This window comes from Hylaeus volcanicus, chromosome 4 (genome assembly GCF_026283585.1).
Source record: "Hylaeus volcanicus isolate JK05 chromosome 4, UHH_iyHylVolc1.0_haploid, whole genome shotgun sequence".
Classification (NCBI taxonomy): domain Eukaryota; kingdom Metazoa; phylum Arthropoda; class Insecta; order Hymenoptera; family Colletidae; genus Hylaeus; species Hylaeus volcanicus.
The window spans coordinates 8,761,460-8,781,207 of NC_071979.1; the positions used below are offsets into that span (position 1 = coordinate 8,761,460).

General features: G+C 40.9%; 1 long non-coding RNA gene across 3 annotated transcripts in view; it reads right to left on the bottom strand.

Annotated features, from left to right (window-relative positions):
- Positions 1 to 1,761: 1,761 nt before the first annotated feature.
- LOC128875319 (uncharacterized) overlaps positions 1,762 to 19,748 on the bottom strand; it is a 21,622-nt gene continuing 3,635 nt past the window's right edge. The window contains exons 3-4 of one of the 3 annotated variants that reach the window (XR_008456793.1): positions 18,185 to 18,427; positions 1,762 to 2,867 (exon numbers count right to left, since the gene is read on the bottom strand). This is a non-coding gene — a long non-coding RNA (uncharacterized LOC128875319). Of the gene's footprint in view, positions 2,868 to 15,308; positions 18,428 to 19,748 lie in introns of those variants that run through there. The other 2 variants (XR_008456792.1, XR_008456791.1) reach the window with 2 other exon arrangements.

Sequence of the window (19,748 nt, forward strand, 5' to 3'; positions counted from 1 at the left end):
TCGATGAAATCATCTGTTTAAAATAAATTTTTTGGAAAAGTTACTAAGGTCCCTTTTAGAAAATCCATTATACACCTACGAGACACGACTATAACGCTAGTTTTATTCTTGGTAAACAAACATGTATGATCAAGTGCATAAAAGCAAACATACAGAAAATATCATCAATAAAATACATATTACACTGTTAAGAAAATAAGATATATTTTCACTTAGATCTCAATTATTTATCCGAATCTGTAAAAATATGAATTTGCGTGAATGTACGTAGTGTAGTAATAATATATATAAAATCGTCGTTACAGGAAATCTGTTTTGTCGAAATGTCGCTTACCCCGACTCTGTGCCGCGTCTCCTCTCCATTCGATTCCCTCAACTGTTCATGGAGCTAATTCCTCGCACGCAAAGTGCTCTCGTTGCAGCCCCCGGGTTTTCATTTCCCAGACCGAGCACGCATGCTCCGCACACATTGTTTTCCCGCTCGCTGGGCGCAGCTCTTTTGTGATTCCCTGACTCTCGCCCCGTTCCCTTTCTCTCGGTGCATTCATCCCCTAGCCCGCACGCATCTCTTCAACCTACAACCTCAACAACTGTGTACACCGTAATCAGTCCTTCATCATCGCCGTCGTAACCAGGCCGGCCGATCAAAGAGCATCCCTCCACCGACAATGGGAACACCTTACGAAAATGCAGGACAGGCGTCTTCGACGAGACGCCGGCATCCCCTATTATCTCTGACAACGTTTGATGTCTCTGGGATTGTCTTCTTCCGCGTCCCTTTCCGTGAAGTGCGAATCTACGAGTATCCTTACGCATGCTTCGTTATATTATTCCTTTCTTGGTTTTTTTTCAGTGCATAACTGTCGCTTCAGTTATTGCTTCATACTCTTCGTATTCCTATAAAATGTAGTCCCCAGTCTACTACCCTAAATCAAAGCATGCCTCCCCGAAATGAAAATCATAATCATCAACGTTAAATTAAAATTATATCCAGCAAAGAGTCCCATAGTTGGCCAACTAGTAAAAGAAATATACGTTTTAAGATATAAATGGTGATTCGCGGTGCGGTTTTATGCAAGGTATTAAGGACAATGATTACATTTCTCATTTCGACTCCGTGAGTTAACATCGTTGTATGGAACGTATTTATAATGTAAGTGTTAAAATTTACTAATCCAAAGGGAAAAGCTTTTGAAAAATTCGTATCATCATTCAAAGAAAATCCGCTTTAGCTCTCACATCTTCGTGTAATGTATTATTAGTTCCAGTGCTTGTAGTCCGAAGAAAAAGAGTAATCCGAAGAAACGAAAAAGTAAAAATGATACGTTTCTAAAAATAATATCTCTAGTCGCTCTGAAGCAGACGTTGTTCTCGAAACAGGTTGCAGATGATAGAATCCGTGGAGAGAAAGCAGCTTTACTGAAATAGACATGTCGAACGAAAGAAGCGCTCCGGCAAGTTTTGAAGAATTGGAAGGATAAGCAATGAAATATGGAAGGGACTGTTAAATCGCTATCACGATTCTTCGTTTAAATTGTGTACAAAGCGCACACGTTATTTTGGTCAATGGTGTAAGTGATATATGTTTGTCATTGATTTTCATTTATAGTTAGCAACAAGATAAAATGATCAAGATTTCAAGATTTTGATTATTATAACGAATATTTTAATAGCAAAGATTCAAAGAATCATTTCATTGAAAAAAACGAAACTTTATTTTCTGAAATTGATAAGAGTATGCAACCGCTTAGCAACAAAGAATCCAATTTATCGAGCATAATTATTAAACTATAATCTAAAAGTATAACGTATGTTTTGTCATATAGAGTACGAGCTTTCCTCTAATCGTTTTTTGAAGCCCTTGTTCCCGATCTCCCGTTCTTAAATCCGTGCGAAACGCCAGCCTGTTTTCCCTAAAAGAACGCGCCACGGAGCGTTAAACGAGCGTTCGCTAAACGTCGATTTATCGGGCAAAAAAAAACCTGGGAGCCTGTTATCGTTTTATCATATTTACCGACGATACTATAAAGTTACGGGGGTGTGCGCGATCGCGATACAAAGCGTGGCCCGATAAAAGATGCAAGCCTGACAAACGCTGAAAAACGACTTGAAGGGTTTCGTGGCAAAAAATATGAAAATATTTTTTTTAAGGTGAACCCCTACAAACTATACGAAACAAACTACATATATTGGATAACAAGTTATTGAAATCATATTACTTATAAGAGAGGAAATGAAAGACTGCTCCAATTAAATGTCTCGTACAGATTTTCTTTTTATTAAGATGTAAGACTATGGAACAGTTAAAACGTTATTTCGAAATATTCGAAGAAATCATTCGACTCTCTTGCTTCTAAACTCGTCTCAGTTTATAAAAATGCAAAATGATCTTCCTAGTAAGTATTACTTTTCAGAATTCTACTTTTTAACAAAACCCAAATGATACGCAATACACCCACAAGCTTATGAATTAACATAAAAGATAATATTTAAACGTACACCAACACGCACATATTCTTACTGAAATCTCAAATCCTACCTCCCCTTTTGTAAAACCCTTTAGATAAGAATTTCGCTCATCTCTATCGGCATTCAGGCCAAACTCGTAACTTTCAGCGGCACGTTTTACGATCACGATTTCGCCTGCCACCAGTCGACCAGTTTCATCATAATTTCTCGCAAAGTCATCGGCCATTGCGCCGCGATTCGCGATATGGAGAACGTCCCTTTCGTTTCCAATCTCAATAACGCGGCCGTTTAACGCCAGGCGTTATTCTTTCGCCTCTGACGCTTAATTAGGATCCCGTGTCTGCGAGCGTCGGCCTGTTTTTCCAACCCTTTAACGTCGCCGGGGTTCGTACCCTCGTCTGGAACAAAGAACGTCGAAAGGAATACGAGGGATCCATAAATTATGAAAACGTGTTTCGTTCGCGGGCGCTAGAACGACACCGTCGAGTCGTCGTCCTGTTTACAGCGATATAATACGTTTAATTGCGACGTCAACGTCGCAGCCAACCGTACGTTTCGACCGCTGGAATAATAATTATGGAAGCAGCCGGTTTCTCTGTACGTGCACGCGTTAGCCGCGGAAAGAAGGAAGGAAGGAAGTCGATTCGCGAAACCGACGAGCCTCTGGGTTTACCCGCAACGCAATTATTTTCAGAGCGTCGGCGTCAACCGGGTTCGCGCCCTTTGGCAGAGGCACGTTTCGTTCTTTGGTCCGATTGGCTTGGGGATCCGCGACAGGCCCATTTAACAGGAGTTTCAATTAACCTGTGATTTGAATAGATCTGGAAAATTGTACGACGGAGAGAAAAACAGGGCTTCGTTGGTGTACATTCATAGTGGTGCGGATGATTGTAGGGTTAATTGACTGGTATCCTTTCATTCAGTTAATTTGAAGTAAAGGCTGATTCGAAACGATCTGAAAATATACGAACGCAAGGGTAAACAAGGTATCGGCATTGATCCATTCGAACCTACATATGTATATTTAGTTGTATTTGGTTCTATATCTCTCGGAACACGTACCCGTTGAAAAATAAAATGTTCTATGATGTTTCTTCAGAAATAAACAACAAATTTACCTCAAAAAGGGCGCAGAATGTATTCCCACGCCTAATATATACCGCGTTAATAACGATTCGACGAAGAGAGAAACGTGTTTGGCGTCTTTCGATGCAGCACCCCCACAGGGGAATTTAGTTTCTGTGATTAACTGCGGCGTACTGTTTCAGTGGCGAAGAAACCGTATTTGCTTGGAACGAAGTACGAAAAAGAACCAGGAGAAACCGCTGAGCCAGAGAATTCGGTGAAACCGAGGGGCGGACTTGTAAACAGGGCTCTTTTGAGAATTGGATCGATCATGGAAAGACCCTTTCATACCGTTCGACTTGAGTTTCCCATTGATTGCAGTCGGTAACGCTGCGGATACGTTTACGAACACTTTTTTCTCCCTTTCCACGATGGACACAACAGGTACTGCAAGATTAAGTGCATTTCCTTCGTCGAAGAGAGAAGCTCGGCGACAAGGGAGAGGATAAATCGAATTCGACGTTGAACGTGTGCAAAGTGAAAAATTCACGAACGATGGAGAATTTAAAGGCGTCGTGTAATGCTAGAATTGAGATGATTACATTAAACATTTATTTCAACCGTTTTCCAGTAATACCTTCATAATTGTTGTCGTTGTCTTTATTCTTGGGATGTCACATTTATGAGGGAATTATTTATGCAGAAGCCACCTGTTTAAACTTCACGTTAGTCGCCTTTAAATTGACAAAATGGTAGTTTTAATTATTAATGATACCTTATATTATTACCTACATATTATTGCCTTATATTATTACCTTATTGACAGATTTGACTGCGGTTCTGCAAGTTTAAGATAGTTTCAAAATGAATGGTTATTATTATCCGGACATTTTAGCAAGCTCTGTTCAATGCTATCATTAAAAATAGAGTACATAAGATATGTGAGCCGTTCGTTGCACAAATCGATTAACTCCATAAAACAAGAAGTTCATAAATGTGATAAAATAATGTATAAATAATAATAAATAATAATAATAAATAATAATAATAGTACGATGTTATTATGTTTGTCGTTTAATGGTATAAATCTTTATTACTCCAAAAAAATATTATAAATATATAAAAAGTTACGACTATACCAAGTGCTTTGATATTTAAATTCACGATTTTTCAAAAAGTGGAGTTAATCGATTTGAGCAGTGAACGGGTCATATAAAAAGAACAATTATTTCTAACCTGGCAATAAAGCGCGTTAATGAATTAATTTAATTCAACTCGTGGCGTTCTGCCGCAATTAATCGTCGTATCGACCACCATTTAATCAGGAAAGATTGTTTCGTTCCCTCCCAGAGCGTGTAATCGCGTAATCAGGCACGTCGCGATGGCGTCTTCCGGGAGCTGTATCGTTCGATTTCGTCGCGGTAATCCCGTCGCGTCTTCCCAGAACTTTTCCACTTCCACTTCGCCGCTGTCGCCCGTGTTTCACTTCGTCTCCACCTTAAAACATACTTTCCAGCGATATCGAGACTTTAATCCTCTGCTTCGCGCTCCATCGTGCCCAGCGTCGCGGCTCCTTTTTGCTCGATCAACAGGGCGTGCTCGATCTTCGAACATGGACGAACTTTTACAGCGAGTACTTTTTTCTTTCGACGAGCAACCTCCCCCACGCAGTGTCTTCTTCGACCTCCTTTCCTGCGTTTCTTCTCGAGGGTTGGAAAAAAATGGTTTATCGTGGGAGCACCTGTTGGATGATATCTTCGAGAAGGGGGGTCCCTCTTTCGCTAATTCGGGTTTTAAGCTTACGCGAGTACAACAAATTAGGGCTGGTGATTAGAGGCTGGAACAAGGTAGATTATTCCAACTGTAAGTACGAGTTCTTTTCAGGTCTACAAGTTATACAATTTGAGGACGATTCGAGCTCGGTTACCCCGATGGCAAAAAAAATTAATCGAATCGGTTAGTAGACCGGGTTAATTAATCAGCAAGCGTGACAGTTGCACGGCGATAATGGTGCGCGTGCGCAACCAGTTATCATCCGGCCAATTAAAATTATCAACGCGTCCGCGCATCGGAAGGAAAATCGACAATTTCTGCAGCATTCGAGTAATTAGAGGTCGCGGAAAGATTCGACTGATTTTCAACGAATGGAAACAGAAAACGGAAAGAGGAGGTGGCTGGGGGGACGAGGGGAGGGCCTGGCGACTGAAAGTTCGTTATATGATTTAATTACGGTGCACGCGCGACATTTAAGGCCCTTTTGAGATCCAATTTTCCGCGCGACCGCGCAGCGCCGGCCCTGTGCACACGCATCAATTTCGGAATGCTCGTTACACGCGCGACACTCGGCCCGACGAGCCGCCTTAATTAAAACCAAGGAAAAGCCGGGGAAAACGCACGGCCACGCCTCGACCTCGCACCTGACGGTAAAACCGACACATGGCAAAATTTCCTCGAGCCACTAATGACTCGTAATTGCTGCCGGGAGCAAAAATGCTCGCGAACCTTGTTTGGGCGCCATCAATTGTACGAGAAAGTACAATTACATAGTCAGATAATTGATTTCGCATATAAAAAGATACTTTCCATTTCAGCCACGAAAAACCGCTACCTGGACCACCGTGGCGCGGTGAATCGACGCGAGAGTCGATCCACGGTCTGAATTCGGTTCGTTCAACCGTGGCGGAAAGAGGCTGGGTGAATCTGGTCACTCGGTTCGTCGGTGGTTTGGAAAGCTCGCGAAAACGAAGAACGGTGGGAAGAGCGATGGGCCCGGGCCGCGGCTCGTCACCGATAAAGAATAAATTCCAGGAACGGTACGTTCTGAAAAATGACGGCCCGAACAAATGGTGACATCCGTCGCGCCTCGGGGCATCGGCGAGTGCTCGTCTGCGCCGTATTGTCATTCCGTCCGAGTAACGATCCAATAAAAGGTGAGCACAAATCGTCACGACCGACGTGGAAAATAATGGCGGCCACGCGGAGAGGAGGAGGACCGATAGCAGTTCCTATCCACCGATATGCAAAGAGTCATGGACACGTGTTCTCTGTCCTCCACCTTCTTCCTATCTGTTTAACACGTTTATACGGGACGATGCGGTGCATGACTTCGACACGATTCGGCTGCTCGCTTTATATCCACGAATAATAGGGAGGACTGACATCGACCTCCGAAAATGCACCGAGAGGATGTTCATTAGCGAGACGAAAATATGCGGAGTGATCTATAATTCAGGCTCATGAAAAGAACATCGAAGACAGGGGGTGGTTTCATGTTGGAAGGCAGATTGGAAACGTGGATTGCGTTTAGTTGGTTGCAAGGTATATTATGCAATTTCAATTGCACTCAAGTGCACTCTTACTAGGTGTCAAAGTCCTTCCTATTTCTCTCTGGAAGTCCTTCAAGGGTATTCGACTAGATCGCAAAACCTTACATCAAAGAACCCCTAAACATTCCCTGACCTCCCTCTCTGCGACTGAAAATAATATACATATCACCATATGCCAAAAAAATGATTCCCATGTATTCAAACCCAGCAGAGATATTCCAGCATTCCTTTAGAGCCCGTCCACCCTATTTCTATCCAGTGCTCCCCCCTCGATCGTAGATTGTCGTCTCTATCCGCTCGAGAGCCCCCTGAATTTCAAAGGACACGTTTAATCCCGGGATAGGGTCGATTAGGTGTCAATCCATTATAGCGACTTTCGACTGCCAAAGGGGGAGAGTCGTTCGGAGCTCAGACGAATCGCGGAATCCTCTTCGACGATGGGGTCGAAGTGGGTCGAGTTTCGAAAAGAGGGTGCTCGACTATTTGACACGGCCAAGGGGAGAGTTAGGTCCGTGGAGATATTTAGTCCGAGTTTCAGCAGAAACTATTCGCGTTCCATGACGGGGGATAATTTGGGTCACGGGTCGAGCACAATGGCCGATCGTAGGTACCTAAGCGTGAAATTCAATTGAATAGGTAAATTCGTAAAGGACGGGGTACCTTCGACGGTACCGCGACACCCTGTGTGTCTTTTCCGAGCGGAAACGCGAATGCATTCGATTAAGATGGCTGACCCACCGGAAGTGCTCCCGGTTCTCGGGCGTCGTTGAAGCGAAAACGCGCTGCTCGCTTTCCGTGAAACCGTTTGAGGGCGCGATGCGATAACAAAAATCGCCGAAAACCTCCGGGGAAACGGTAACGGACCAGGAATTCACGGGGGATACTCTTCGTTTAACTTTTTGGGATGTTTATTCGACCATCGGAACTGAGGATAAAATATTTAAAGGAGCAGATTGTGGGTCGTTTGTTTTATTTTAATTTTTAAGTGTAGTTGATGTGAGATTTTTTTTTTTTTGAATGGTCTTTTTTGAAGCAATATTTCTTAATGGTCTTTTATCTGGAGGGTGCTGAAAATGGTGAAAAGTACAAACGAAGTGCTTTAAATGAGATAGTCGATCCTAGATATTCTACAGACTCGACCTCCTTTCCAATTTTATAATAAAATCTATAAAGTAATTCTCGAAACCCGTATACTTCAAGAAAACTGCCAATTCCGTCCTAAAATGCCCTTCGTTCCCGTAATTTCAGACAAAAAATAAACGAAAAGCCGACTTTACGAGGAAATAAAAAAAAAAGCGTACGGGTTCCCAGCGAAATCCCACGCGCGATTAATCGCGCGACGGCGCGAAACGGGCAACGCGGAATAAACGGGCGGGTATCCGATTAATCTTTAATCACGTATACATAAATAACGATCACTATAATATGCACATGTAAATAAGCTACGTTCACGAATGACCCACTTGAAAACCGATATGAGGCGGGAGCGTGTTCCGTCGGGAGCGATCGATAGAAATGCGAGTATACGCGATACGTACCAAGCTTAAATCGTGTGCAGAATGACCGCGGGAAGATATGAAAAGCACTCGAGGGTGCCGATTCGCGTGACCACGCATGATAATTGATGTTAAACCATGAAATTGCCTCGACACGCGAATGTCTGCACGACGATGGCGTGCAGTTTCGACCGGTGTCCTGCGACGAACTTGTTCCCGTTTACCCTCTAATTACGCGACCTGTCTGCGTTACAGAATATAATTTCCGCGCTCGCTTGCGTTTGACACGTGCTTTCACGCGAACGCACGGATTTTTACCGTCACGTGTGCTTTTCAGGTAGATTGAACAGGTGACATCAATGGTAACTTTAGAAGCTGATTGTTATCGCAATTGCTGGGGAAATCTGTTGGAGGAATCTGATCATAATTCTTGGGTGAATTACGTAATAAGTTTGGAAGGTGGTATTATTACTATAATTATGAATAATGTGGTGGAGAAATTTGATAATATTTTCAGGGAAATTAAGTAATATCATTAAGAAGTAATATCATTACTATAATTATTGGTAATATGCTGGGGGAGTCTGATAATAAGTTTAGGTCAATTAAGTAATAGCTATAGGAGATAGTATTATTACTACAGATATTCAACTGTGATAAAGAAATCTGATAATCCTTTCAGGTAACGTAGACGTAAACGTAGATTTATGCTATGCACGCATGTGTTAGAATAACTCAGGTGATCCTGCTAGGTAAACGGAAACTCCAGTCCTTTTAGTGTTACAACAGACAGTTAAGTTGCATATACGCGCTGTACATCTCGCTGTCCACGACGCGTGAGAGCTTCTCCCTTGGTTTGTTTCACCACCACCTTCCATCGGTAAATCTGTTCCTTCTACGCAGTAGAATATGCAAGCGAGCTCTTGCGTGATTGATTTAACCTCTTCAACGACGAATTATGTTGCTTGAAATGTTGCTTTAATTTGTGTAATTTGTAATAGAATAGAATACAAAATAATATCATATAATATAAATAAGCAATGAGTAATGAGACAAAAAAAAACAACATTTCAAAAGCAGCAGGACTTACATTCCTCTTCAACCCACTCCAAAGACAAATATACTCACCCCAAAGAAAATATTTAAATTACCACACCCGCGTTTAGGCGACTAAAACATACCTAAGTCCACAGAGCCACGAACGTTACAAAAAAGCCCTTCCTCGATGAGGATAATTCGAAGCCGTCGATGCGGCAGGGGTGCATAATGGGCGCATAAAACGCGTGCAGCTGGCTGACTGAGGTACACGTATGCGGGCGCATATATTTCTCATAGAATAACGCTCATATTAATGCGGCGAGGGTATAAATTAGCTGGGAATCCGGCTAGGGGAGACAGGAAAGGTATCCACCTACGCTGAACACGTACCCGGCATTTGCTTCAATGTGTACCCGCCTCCGCCACAACGGAGCATATGCGTATTTATAAACGTGACAAGTAGGACAATGAAACCCGCGGGTTCTACGTGTTTCCTGGCAACCTCTGCTCTTGATTTATCCGACGCTGTTGCAACACCCCCAATGTCGCGCAAACGCCTCCGGTAAGCGCCCTCTTCACGCTTGATTTCATAAACGCGAAATGGTTAGGCGAAACTTGAGGGGTTCCAGAAGCTCCTGCTCGGAGAAAGACTCTCCTTGCTTGTTTCCAGAGGAAAAATCCCCGCGCCGAGCAGACTATGGCGGAACAGAATGCTTCCTTCCATTCCTGGCTAATAGAGACAACCTCGGGGTAGTCGAGGCGTGAAAAAGAAATAATTCCCAATCGTGGAGCTAGGAGAGCCTTGTTTAAGGATGGTTCGGTTAATTTTTTACACTCGGATACACACGAATCCTTTTGCTCTTACGAACCACTTTTGTTTTATGAAGAAAAAGCAATTCTTAACTTTAGACACGTGTCATTTTTCTAAAAGTCGATATTCTTTCAAAAGTTAAAATTCAGTAGTAGTTTTAACATTATTTCAGATAAATCCATTGGAATTTTTAATATCAAGCAATCCAGGTTTGTATAACATTGTTCACTGCAAAACATGTTTTTTTTTTTTTTTAGAGAGAGTCTCCAGCAGATCGCTCGTATTTCCAAGAATTTCGTGAAGGAGTGTCTTTTGCGACCTCTCAAGTACCCCTAACTAAATTATGAGATGAGCGATTAGTTACCCTAAGACGTAAAACTCGCATAGGGATAGGAGATCGCCTACAAGTACAGAATCGACGGGTACCGGCGAGTGGATACATATTGGAGCAGATCCCGCTGCCAGGTGTAACGCGTTTTCTGTTTGCCCAGGCAATGTTTCAGACGACGGGGTCGGCGTTCCACGGATCGTAGATAACCAATAGAAATGACTGGCTTCACGAGCTTCCAGCCAGCCTCGCGGCATGCAAAGCAGGGAAACGATTGTCATTCAGCTCCTGTGCGACGGGCTTGTAATACTATCCTACACGTCCGCCCTTTTCCGCGGCGCTTTCTCAAGATTTAGTCGCGCTTTGTTACCGTCAGGAATACATTTTTTCCTTCCGTGGTAGATAAGGGTGTACGTGAATTTCTTCTGCGGGTAATCGATCGACGCCGAGGAATTCATTTGCTCGGACTGTTATCTCGTACTTTCAACCCCCTCTAATTTCGCTGCGCTTCACGTCGTACCCTATTATTTAGCTTTGAACAGTCACGAGACAAATGGCGTCTTATGACATTCGAAAAGCCATGGAGAATCAAAATTGATATGCAAGGGAATTATTTTGTTTGATGATATAAGCATTTATTTAATTGGAGTTTTTATAGTAGCTGGAAACTTTATTTTGATTGTATACTTTTATGTTTATTCACAAGGTGAGGTCGTCGTTTGTTCCCCTCAGAAATGCATTCCCTCCTTACTTGGTAGATAAGGTCCGCCAGTTTTGGAGTCAAGAAGAGCATAATTTTAGGAGCGCGTGCGACGGAACCGTAGGCCCGATTTTCTGCCACTTAAAATGCGAGGAGTACGAACCGAGGGATCGTCATTCCTCGAGTTTACTACTGTCACGATGTTCAGATAAGAACGAATGAATAAAAACGAGGTTAACCAACGGCGCCAAGTGCGATTTGTAGGAACAATGTCGCGCCTCTTTTTCTGTAAAAATATTTTTAAGGATCGGTCCGGATGTCTGTTACGACTCTTTGTTCGTGAAAATGTGTAGCGTGCTTGGTAATCTTTAGTGGTGAACTCTTTTAAGGAAGGTTTTACTTTCCTTTTTTGTCGACGTCTGGGAGCAACAATAAAGCAGAAACTGATGTTTCTTTTGAAAAGGAATCCTCTAAATATTACAACAAAAATTATTCCACAAATTCTAGATTTAACTGTTACATGTCTTTTCTACACTGTTTCTCGTTATTTATTGCAAAGGTGTTATATAACATTTTAATTCCCCTCCCTCGGACTCCATTTGAGTACTCATGAATAATTGTTTGCTAAAGTGGGAAACATGGAATACGTTTCCACATCACTGTGAAAATTACGCCGATATCCACGAGCAAGCTTCCCGCTCACTTTTATGACATACGTGTCTTCCGAAGCTAATAACTCGACTAAACGATCAAATATTTCTACATCTCTGTAATGGAGAACGTGCCACGTGCTCCCTGGAGGGAAGATTAGGTGGAAATGGATTTAACTTGTCCAGTTAAAGCAGCGTTTTTCAAACCGTCCTCCATGAAATACTGGTGTTCCACGAGGAATCATAACTAATAATTTAACGGATAAAATGAAATAGATCGATCTTGTATATTTACAGTTTACAATTTTAATTTTCAACCGAGTTTATAATTCGTATACGCGTACTCTTATTTTATTATATATTATGAGGTGTTCGTTAAAAAAAACTCAACTATGTACTAAATAACATAGGAATTGGAGAATGCAATATTCAATCGCTAGGATGAATCAATAATATAAATGATGTCGAGGGGGGTGGAAATTGGAATTAGGTTCCACCGAACACGTGAGATTCTAAATAGAATTAGGGGTATATTTGAGACTAATATTGATGACCATGAAATCCAACACGGCATTAATTCTCAACTCGACCAACAACTCTGGATAACTCTGCACTGCATTCGACTTCGAACGACTATTTGCTACCGCCTACCTCTAAGCGATTAACGGACGACTAATTACCCACTGATTCGAAACACTATCGCGCTGCGTGCTCGATACGTCACACGCCACTTGTTTCACAGCTTAGGAATTTATTCGCATATGCTTATCACTCACCATTAATTCTTAAACTTCCACAGCAAGAAATATCATATTATTATATTATTATTATATACTAGTGATACATTAATGAACATAATGTTATATTAAAGATACACTAGTGTCATGGTGTGACATTGTAAACATTTTACAAATTATAGAAGATTGTTTAAATCAAGAAATTTCATAATCTTAATACGAATTAAATATCTAATGGAAGGATAATGCTATTAAAAAATTATTTTACACAAGTTGTTTTATCGTTAATCGTTTTCCTCGGCGAAAATCGAGCGACTAGTTCGACCTATTAAAATATCCAAGCTACGGTGTGACTCTTGCTTCCCAAGACAAATATTCGACAATGGCTGTGCCGCCTACGTAACAGAATTAATCGACTAACGGCGTATAACCTATTTCCCATCGCTCGTGGAATATTCATTTCACGTTTTGGCATTAAACTGTCAACGTGGAACCATAAACGCGAGCGTGTGCGTTGCCCGTTATTATGCCTGATTAGTTAAATAACATAATTAACGTTCATCAAGCGGTCAGATAATGGGGTATACCTATTGTGTCGTCTGTTTATTAATTCGGAACATACACGGGATCTGTAACACGCTTATGTCAATAATTGCACCGGTATACCGTTTCTATCGCGATTACTTCAAACACTAAGATTAGGTGTGCAGGAAATCAATTTTGATAGATAGTTGAGGTAGTAGTTGGAATGTGTATGATACAATCATTTTTTCAATTGACTTTTAGTTTTGTGTACATTGTAACAATCTAATTGTTCTTTAATTTGAAGATTTATCTATACGTTTATTGTAGCGCTTTTCAGTTGAGGGTATTATATATTCTTCTCTTGGGACACAATGTATGATGAATAGATAATACATAAGTATAATACATTCTTGGAGCTGTCCATTAATCATACAATAGCCTGTTCAAGACATGGCCACCTGGAGCTCGAGAACAAAGGCATTATACATTCGTCTCTTGTGGCACAATATCTAATAAATAAATAATGCACAAATATAATACATTTTTCCAGCTATTCATTAATCATAAAATACCCTGTTCCAGACATGAACAACTGGGACTACAAATTATATACTTGAGTCTAAAATAAACATAAAAATATAACGTCATTGAAACAAAGCTTCCCAGGTAATATAAAGAGTCCAATTAATTACATTCTTATGTCATCGAGCAAAATAATTTTGTATCTTTACGTCGTTTCGTATGACACAGATTGTTATCTCTTTCGTCACTCTTCTAAGCAACTATGAAGAGTGAAAAATAAAGAGGTACAACGTCGAGTTGGACGAAATTAGTGGGTTGGAAGTTTGAGATAACAGACTGAGCAAATGAACCCCTCGCCGTCGATCGATTACCTGCAGAGGAAATTCGCGTACACGCCGCGGATAGAACGAAATAATTAAAATTAACGAGCCAATTTTTGTCCTGATTATACCGTAGCCATGTTGAGCGCAGTTTGATTAACACCGAACGATTAGACGAGCCGGAGCATCACATTTCCTTGACCTTATCACTTAACCACAAATTGGCCCGTTCGCTTCTAATTAAGCTGTTACTAACTTTTATGATGAAGCTACTCTAGTCGATGGAATTCATTACTCCGTCTCTTATAACGCCACTATCGCAACAGCTGATGTGAGGTTCAGTGACAAAAAATGAAAAAGAGTAAAGTGACATAACGACAGGCAAATGAGATTATTTAAATGAGCACAGATAAATAAATCAAATGATAGACGGTTCCAATAAATGGACAAAATGGGAAAAGTGACGGGATTTGGATAAAACTTGATATACAAGGGTTTTTAAGGGTACTAATTTTAAATCTGAACTCATAATTTATAGATTCAAAATGGCGGACCGAGCGATACAAGCTTCACTTGAATAAAAATTAATGTATCGAATTAGATCGATTACAATGAAATGAAATGTTATATCCTAGAGTGCAACTTTTACATTCACGTCAATTTAAAGCTTCCCCAAAAAATGATGCAGCATATCAAAAGTGATACCGACTTCATAAACAATGAAAAGTTTGCATTCGACATTTTCAGATATATCCGAAACGCAATGTACAGAGTTACCTGTACTTCCATAAATATTAAACGCGCATTTATCTGAATTATTTAATTACCATTGTTATCGCGGACTCGTTCTCTGGGGAGTGTTTAATGCATTGAAAAATCGGTTACAGCACCGTCGACGAGTTAAATGCAAATGGCTAATTAAATAACAGATTCTAAAGGCGCGTATGAATTAATGTGTTTGTCCGACGGTGTATGATAAGTAACGGCGAGCACAATACGGGGAATCATGTGTATTAACAACAACAGATGCAAACCGCAATACCAACCGCAGCTGTGAATAAAATTTCACCGTTCGAATCGATACGTGCCGCGTACGTATGCAAACACCTCCCTCGTTTACGATCTCGTCGTATTACAGTTGTAACGGGGAACGTATATGAAACACCTCGATGACTGGCTCTCTAAATTATGCGTGTATGGAGAGTAAACAAAAATCGTAGACATAAACATCTGTTTGTAAATATAACTTTCTCTGTCACAGGAGGAGACAAAATTAAAAGAGACGGTTAAAATGTCCATATAATATCGTAAATTACATGTTTATTTAATATATATGTAAGACACTCGACAGGTACTTTAAATTAATTAAAAATGAAAAATGTTAAACGAAGTTGAATGGAATCCACCGAATGATAAAATGGTGTTTCTTGTTTTCTCTAAACATCCCAAAAGGAAACATGTTGTACATCACCAAAGAATGTACAAGTTAACGAAATTCGTCAATGTTTTATGCAAGAGGGAAAAAAAGATAAACAGACTTCAATTTCCAGAGAAGTTTAAGGCTAATAGGAGAAAGTGAAGAAAAGGGAGGAAGCAATTAATTAACGTTTCCTTGGACGAAAAAGAATAAAGAAAGATCGCTAACCCCCAGAAGAACGACGAAGGGGTGGGGCGCAGACTGAAGCGGAAATAAGACAAATTCCGATTGATCATCCGGAGAAAAGTCGACGGAACAGAGAAGAGGGAGAGACTCGTAATTGAATTATGGCCGGTCAATTGTCTATTCTGATAATAGGAAGGACCGACATTGCGTGGGAGGGAACGATGCATCGCATCAGGGGTAGAAGCCAAAGGAGAAAAAAAGTAGAATAATCGATAATAATCGTATGAGAACAAACACAGGAAATACTCGTTCTTTTTTCCCACATCCCCCAAAAGAGTATAAAAAATGGGACACGGTCGTATCTCTCGATGTTATCCGACGTCCTGGATCTATCAATCGAAAACAATAAAAGTTTATTACAATCGACGTGGACGGCGTTCCACGGATATTAATCAATTCTTTCAGGAAACTCGAAGTGAATTAAACATTTTCGTTCGGAGCCTGGCGCTCGGCAGGAATTTCCACCCGCGATATCTTACTGTTAATTAATTTTCGTCTTCCCATTAAACGTAACGCCGGTATAGCGTTTTAATTACATCGCTGCGGGGTGGCTTTATCAGCGGGAGTCGTTCAACAGCATCCAGTATTCCGCGGGGCCATCTTTATCGCGAAAAACGAAGAAATTCCTGAACGTGCAATACTCCGGGACGAGCTATGTAATAAAGACATTCCATCGAATGGCTGGAACGCAGATGTGGATGTCATTTCTATCTCCAAATTAGTCTTGTTCCTTCCCTCGGCCTCATTGTCAAGGCGTGCAGGGGAACATGTGAATACGTACACGTACAATGGAAGCTATTTTCGAGAAGCAATCACGCAACTCTTTTATTGAAGATAGAAATCACGAACATACGATCTTTTGGTAATTTCACGCGTTCTTCTGGACTCTATTAACATTTTGTGTTACAAAATTGTCGAGTTGGGTAATTGTACACAATGACGATGCAGGACCTTCGTAATCACTAGGAGAAATAAAATGTAAAACTTCAAGTTATAATGTCAGAAGGGTAATATATTTCTATTTGACGTAATGTGTCATTCGGGGATATCATGGTTTTGGAAGTTTCTTTCTTTTGATTGCAATAGTATGACACTTTAGAGGGTTTCGTTTTGTGACTGATATGTACACAAAGATTTACTAAAGTACCTGTCGCATTCTAACTCTTTGACTTGAAAGAACTTGGATACAAACTCTTTATACCTCTAATATATTATACCAAAGTGTTGCCTCAATATCGACATTAGATAGAACTTTCTCCTTTTGAAAATATTTCATTCTACAATGTACCATCAACTTTACAATAAATTATCACACATGGAGTATCTTAACTTCGATAACAGTTTCCAAAATAAAACGTGTCAACTTTGCGATAAAACCAAGACCCCACGAGTTCCATTTTGGACGCGAGTGTACACGAAAGTGTTACTAAACAATAATCCAGGACAGAGGGAGAAAGCGATCCGCGTCCCTCTAATAATCGTGGAGTAATTAAAGAAACGGGGGAGGGGCTGTAGAGGGGAGCAGCTATCGCTTCCGTTATTTAATTCTCGCCTTCGTTAATCAACGAGATCTAATTGCGCGCAAAGCAGTTTAATATTCGATCCTCGGTGAAATTCACCAACACGAGGGGTTTCGCGAGGGAGAGGGGGGGGGAATTTGGCTTCAGCAAACAGGAGGACAGGTACCAGCATTTATTCGACAACGCGTCCGTATGCGATACACACGATAAAACCGAACGCCAACGTCATAGTAGACGCGCCATAGCACACCGTCGCATAGGTCAAAGACAGCTGATACTATCAATTATTTTAATTAACGTCCCGCATCCGGAACCGGCAAAAGTGGGTGGCGCGAATCAAAATGCAATTTCATCGTTGCGTGGCTGCCCGATGAATGTTTGCAAAGTGGGACAGGTGAGGGGGAGGATTGTGGGTGGCAGAGTAGCCTGGCACAAAAACGGAGAGAAAGGATGCAGAGGGGAGGAGGGAGGATCGCAGCGATGCTGTGACACGCGCAAAGAATAATTGACTGTTAACGCATCGATTGTCAACGGAATGACTGGCGACCGTCTGTTGCTCTCTGGTGCTCGCGGAATCGGTGGCCAACGGTGATCGAAGTGGAGCGTTTTTTTTTTTTATGACGTAGGACTAACGTTTGCTTGTTTGGTTTGTTTCTCGTTTCTTTTACTTTCTTTTATAAGGGTACGTAATTTCTTTTACACTGTACCTATTGATCTAGTCTTGCTTGCTGTAATTCACCAGTCTTGCACGTATGTGTCTTTTTTCCATGTTACATTTACATTGTTATGTGTCAATCGTTAACTTCTTCCATTACATTTCTATACATGTCTGTTGGGGGCCCACTGTGGTCCTTATAGCTCGGTTACCTCGGGATCGCTAAACCCGAACTGTAGCTACAATCAAACATAGCTACAGCCCCCGAGGAACACTCTTTAAAAAATAAAATGTAACTAACTTCGTAAAGAAGTATCGAAAAGGAATAAATAATTCTTTACAATTGTCGTGAAACCTACCAATTTCTCCAACTTTCTGCACATTTTTCTATGCTTGCCCTTTAACTGGAAAATCGTTGAAATCGCCTTGTGTATTATTCGATTTCAGGACGTTACAACTGCGAAGAATTTCTCGATACGGTGAGAAATGAAATTTCATTCCCCCTGTGGTCATAGCTTCCTGGCGAGAGCTTTCGAAACAGAAGGCACGCTTTGCTGAGGACTTAACTTCGGTTTACACGCTGCGGCGAACGTGTCTCGCAACTGTAACAAAGAAACCACGTGGAACCTTCGAAAGGCCTTCGTTTTATACAATGATAACATTTTTGGATCGATTTATCTACTTTTCTTCTTCGATCGAAGTATATAATCTCCATTATGAAAACACCGATTCATTGATATTATTTGATTGTCTTATATTTCAATTTTATTGCCTCATATATTAATTTGTAATTATAAATTTTTATCGAATTTTATATTCATACTTTCGATACTACAATTCAGTCTGTGTCGTATAATTTTTCCCATTCATGGATTAGCTTTTATTTATAGATAACAGAAGGTCGATTTATACGTCGTGAATCACATTTTCCGTCGCGAATCGCCGGCACTTCTTCAATAATCAATATTTTCGAAAATCGGCTTTGCCGCAGACTAGTTTCATTCGTCCAGTTTAACGTAAAATTTCGATTCTGGGATTCGGATAAAAATGGATGGACATGTCCATCAGACCATGACTGCTGTTTTCGAAAATACCAGTTTAGGGAGATCATCTCCACAGACAACAATTCGATATCGTTTTTTATGAAAATTTCACAAAATACTCTCGAAACGTTGTCGTGCAAGAATCGGCTTTCATTTTTATCAAAATGGAATCGAGTCGAAGTGGAATGAGAGAGAAAGTGGGAAGCGAGAAATTTGGGGCCCGTGGCACGTGGCGATTTTGACGGGAATTCGCGAAAACTGTGGCCGCAATTAAAAGGCGATTACGAAATTTGTTGGATCGAGTCCGGGGTTTACTTGGCGCCGGGGCGAAATCTGACGTGTGTGACGGGAATTTTAATCGGCGCCAGCGTGAGGCCAAACGGCCTCGGAATTCTGGCTTTCGTATTCCGTGCAGAGCTTAATCGATAAATTATCGAGAGATTCATGAAACCCCTGGCGCGGTTTTTCAATTCGCGTAATTCACCGATTGCCGTGACGATGTTGTCGATTGAATGCATAAAAATCGTGTACAATGCGTGGTTCCTGCCTGCAACACGTGCTGGCGACAATGGTTAACTTTCTGTGAACCAAATCGTACATGGGTGCATATTTAACACGTTGATCGTCATATTTAATGTAAATTACTTCGTTAAGATAACTAACAAAAGAAGAAATTAAATTTTAACTTTATTTCTCCTTTACAGTTAACATAGCGAAGTATTCATGGTAAATATTTTTTTAAACGTATCCCATAATAGAACATATCCCATTTTCAAATATAACAGCTCATATATGGATGACAGAGCTTTCCACTGAAGAAACAAACAAATTAAGGTAATTATAGAGAACAGGTACATCCTCTCCGATTTCGATGATTTTT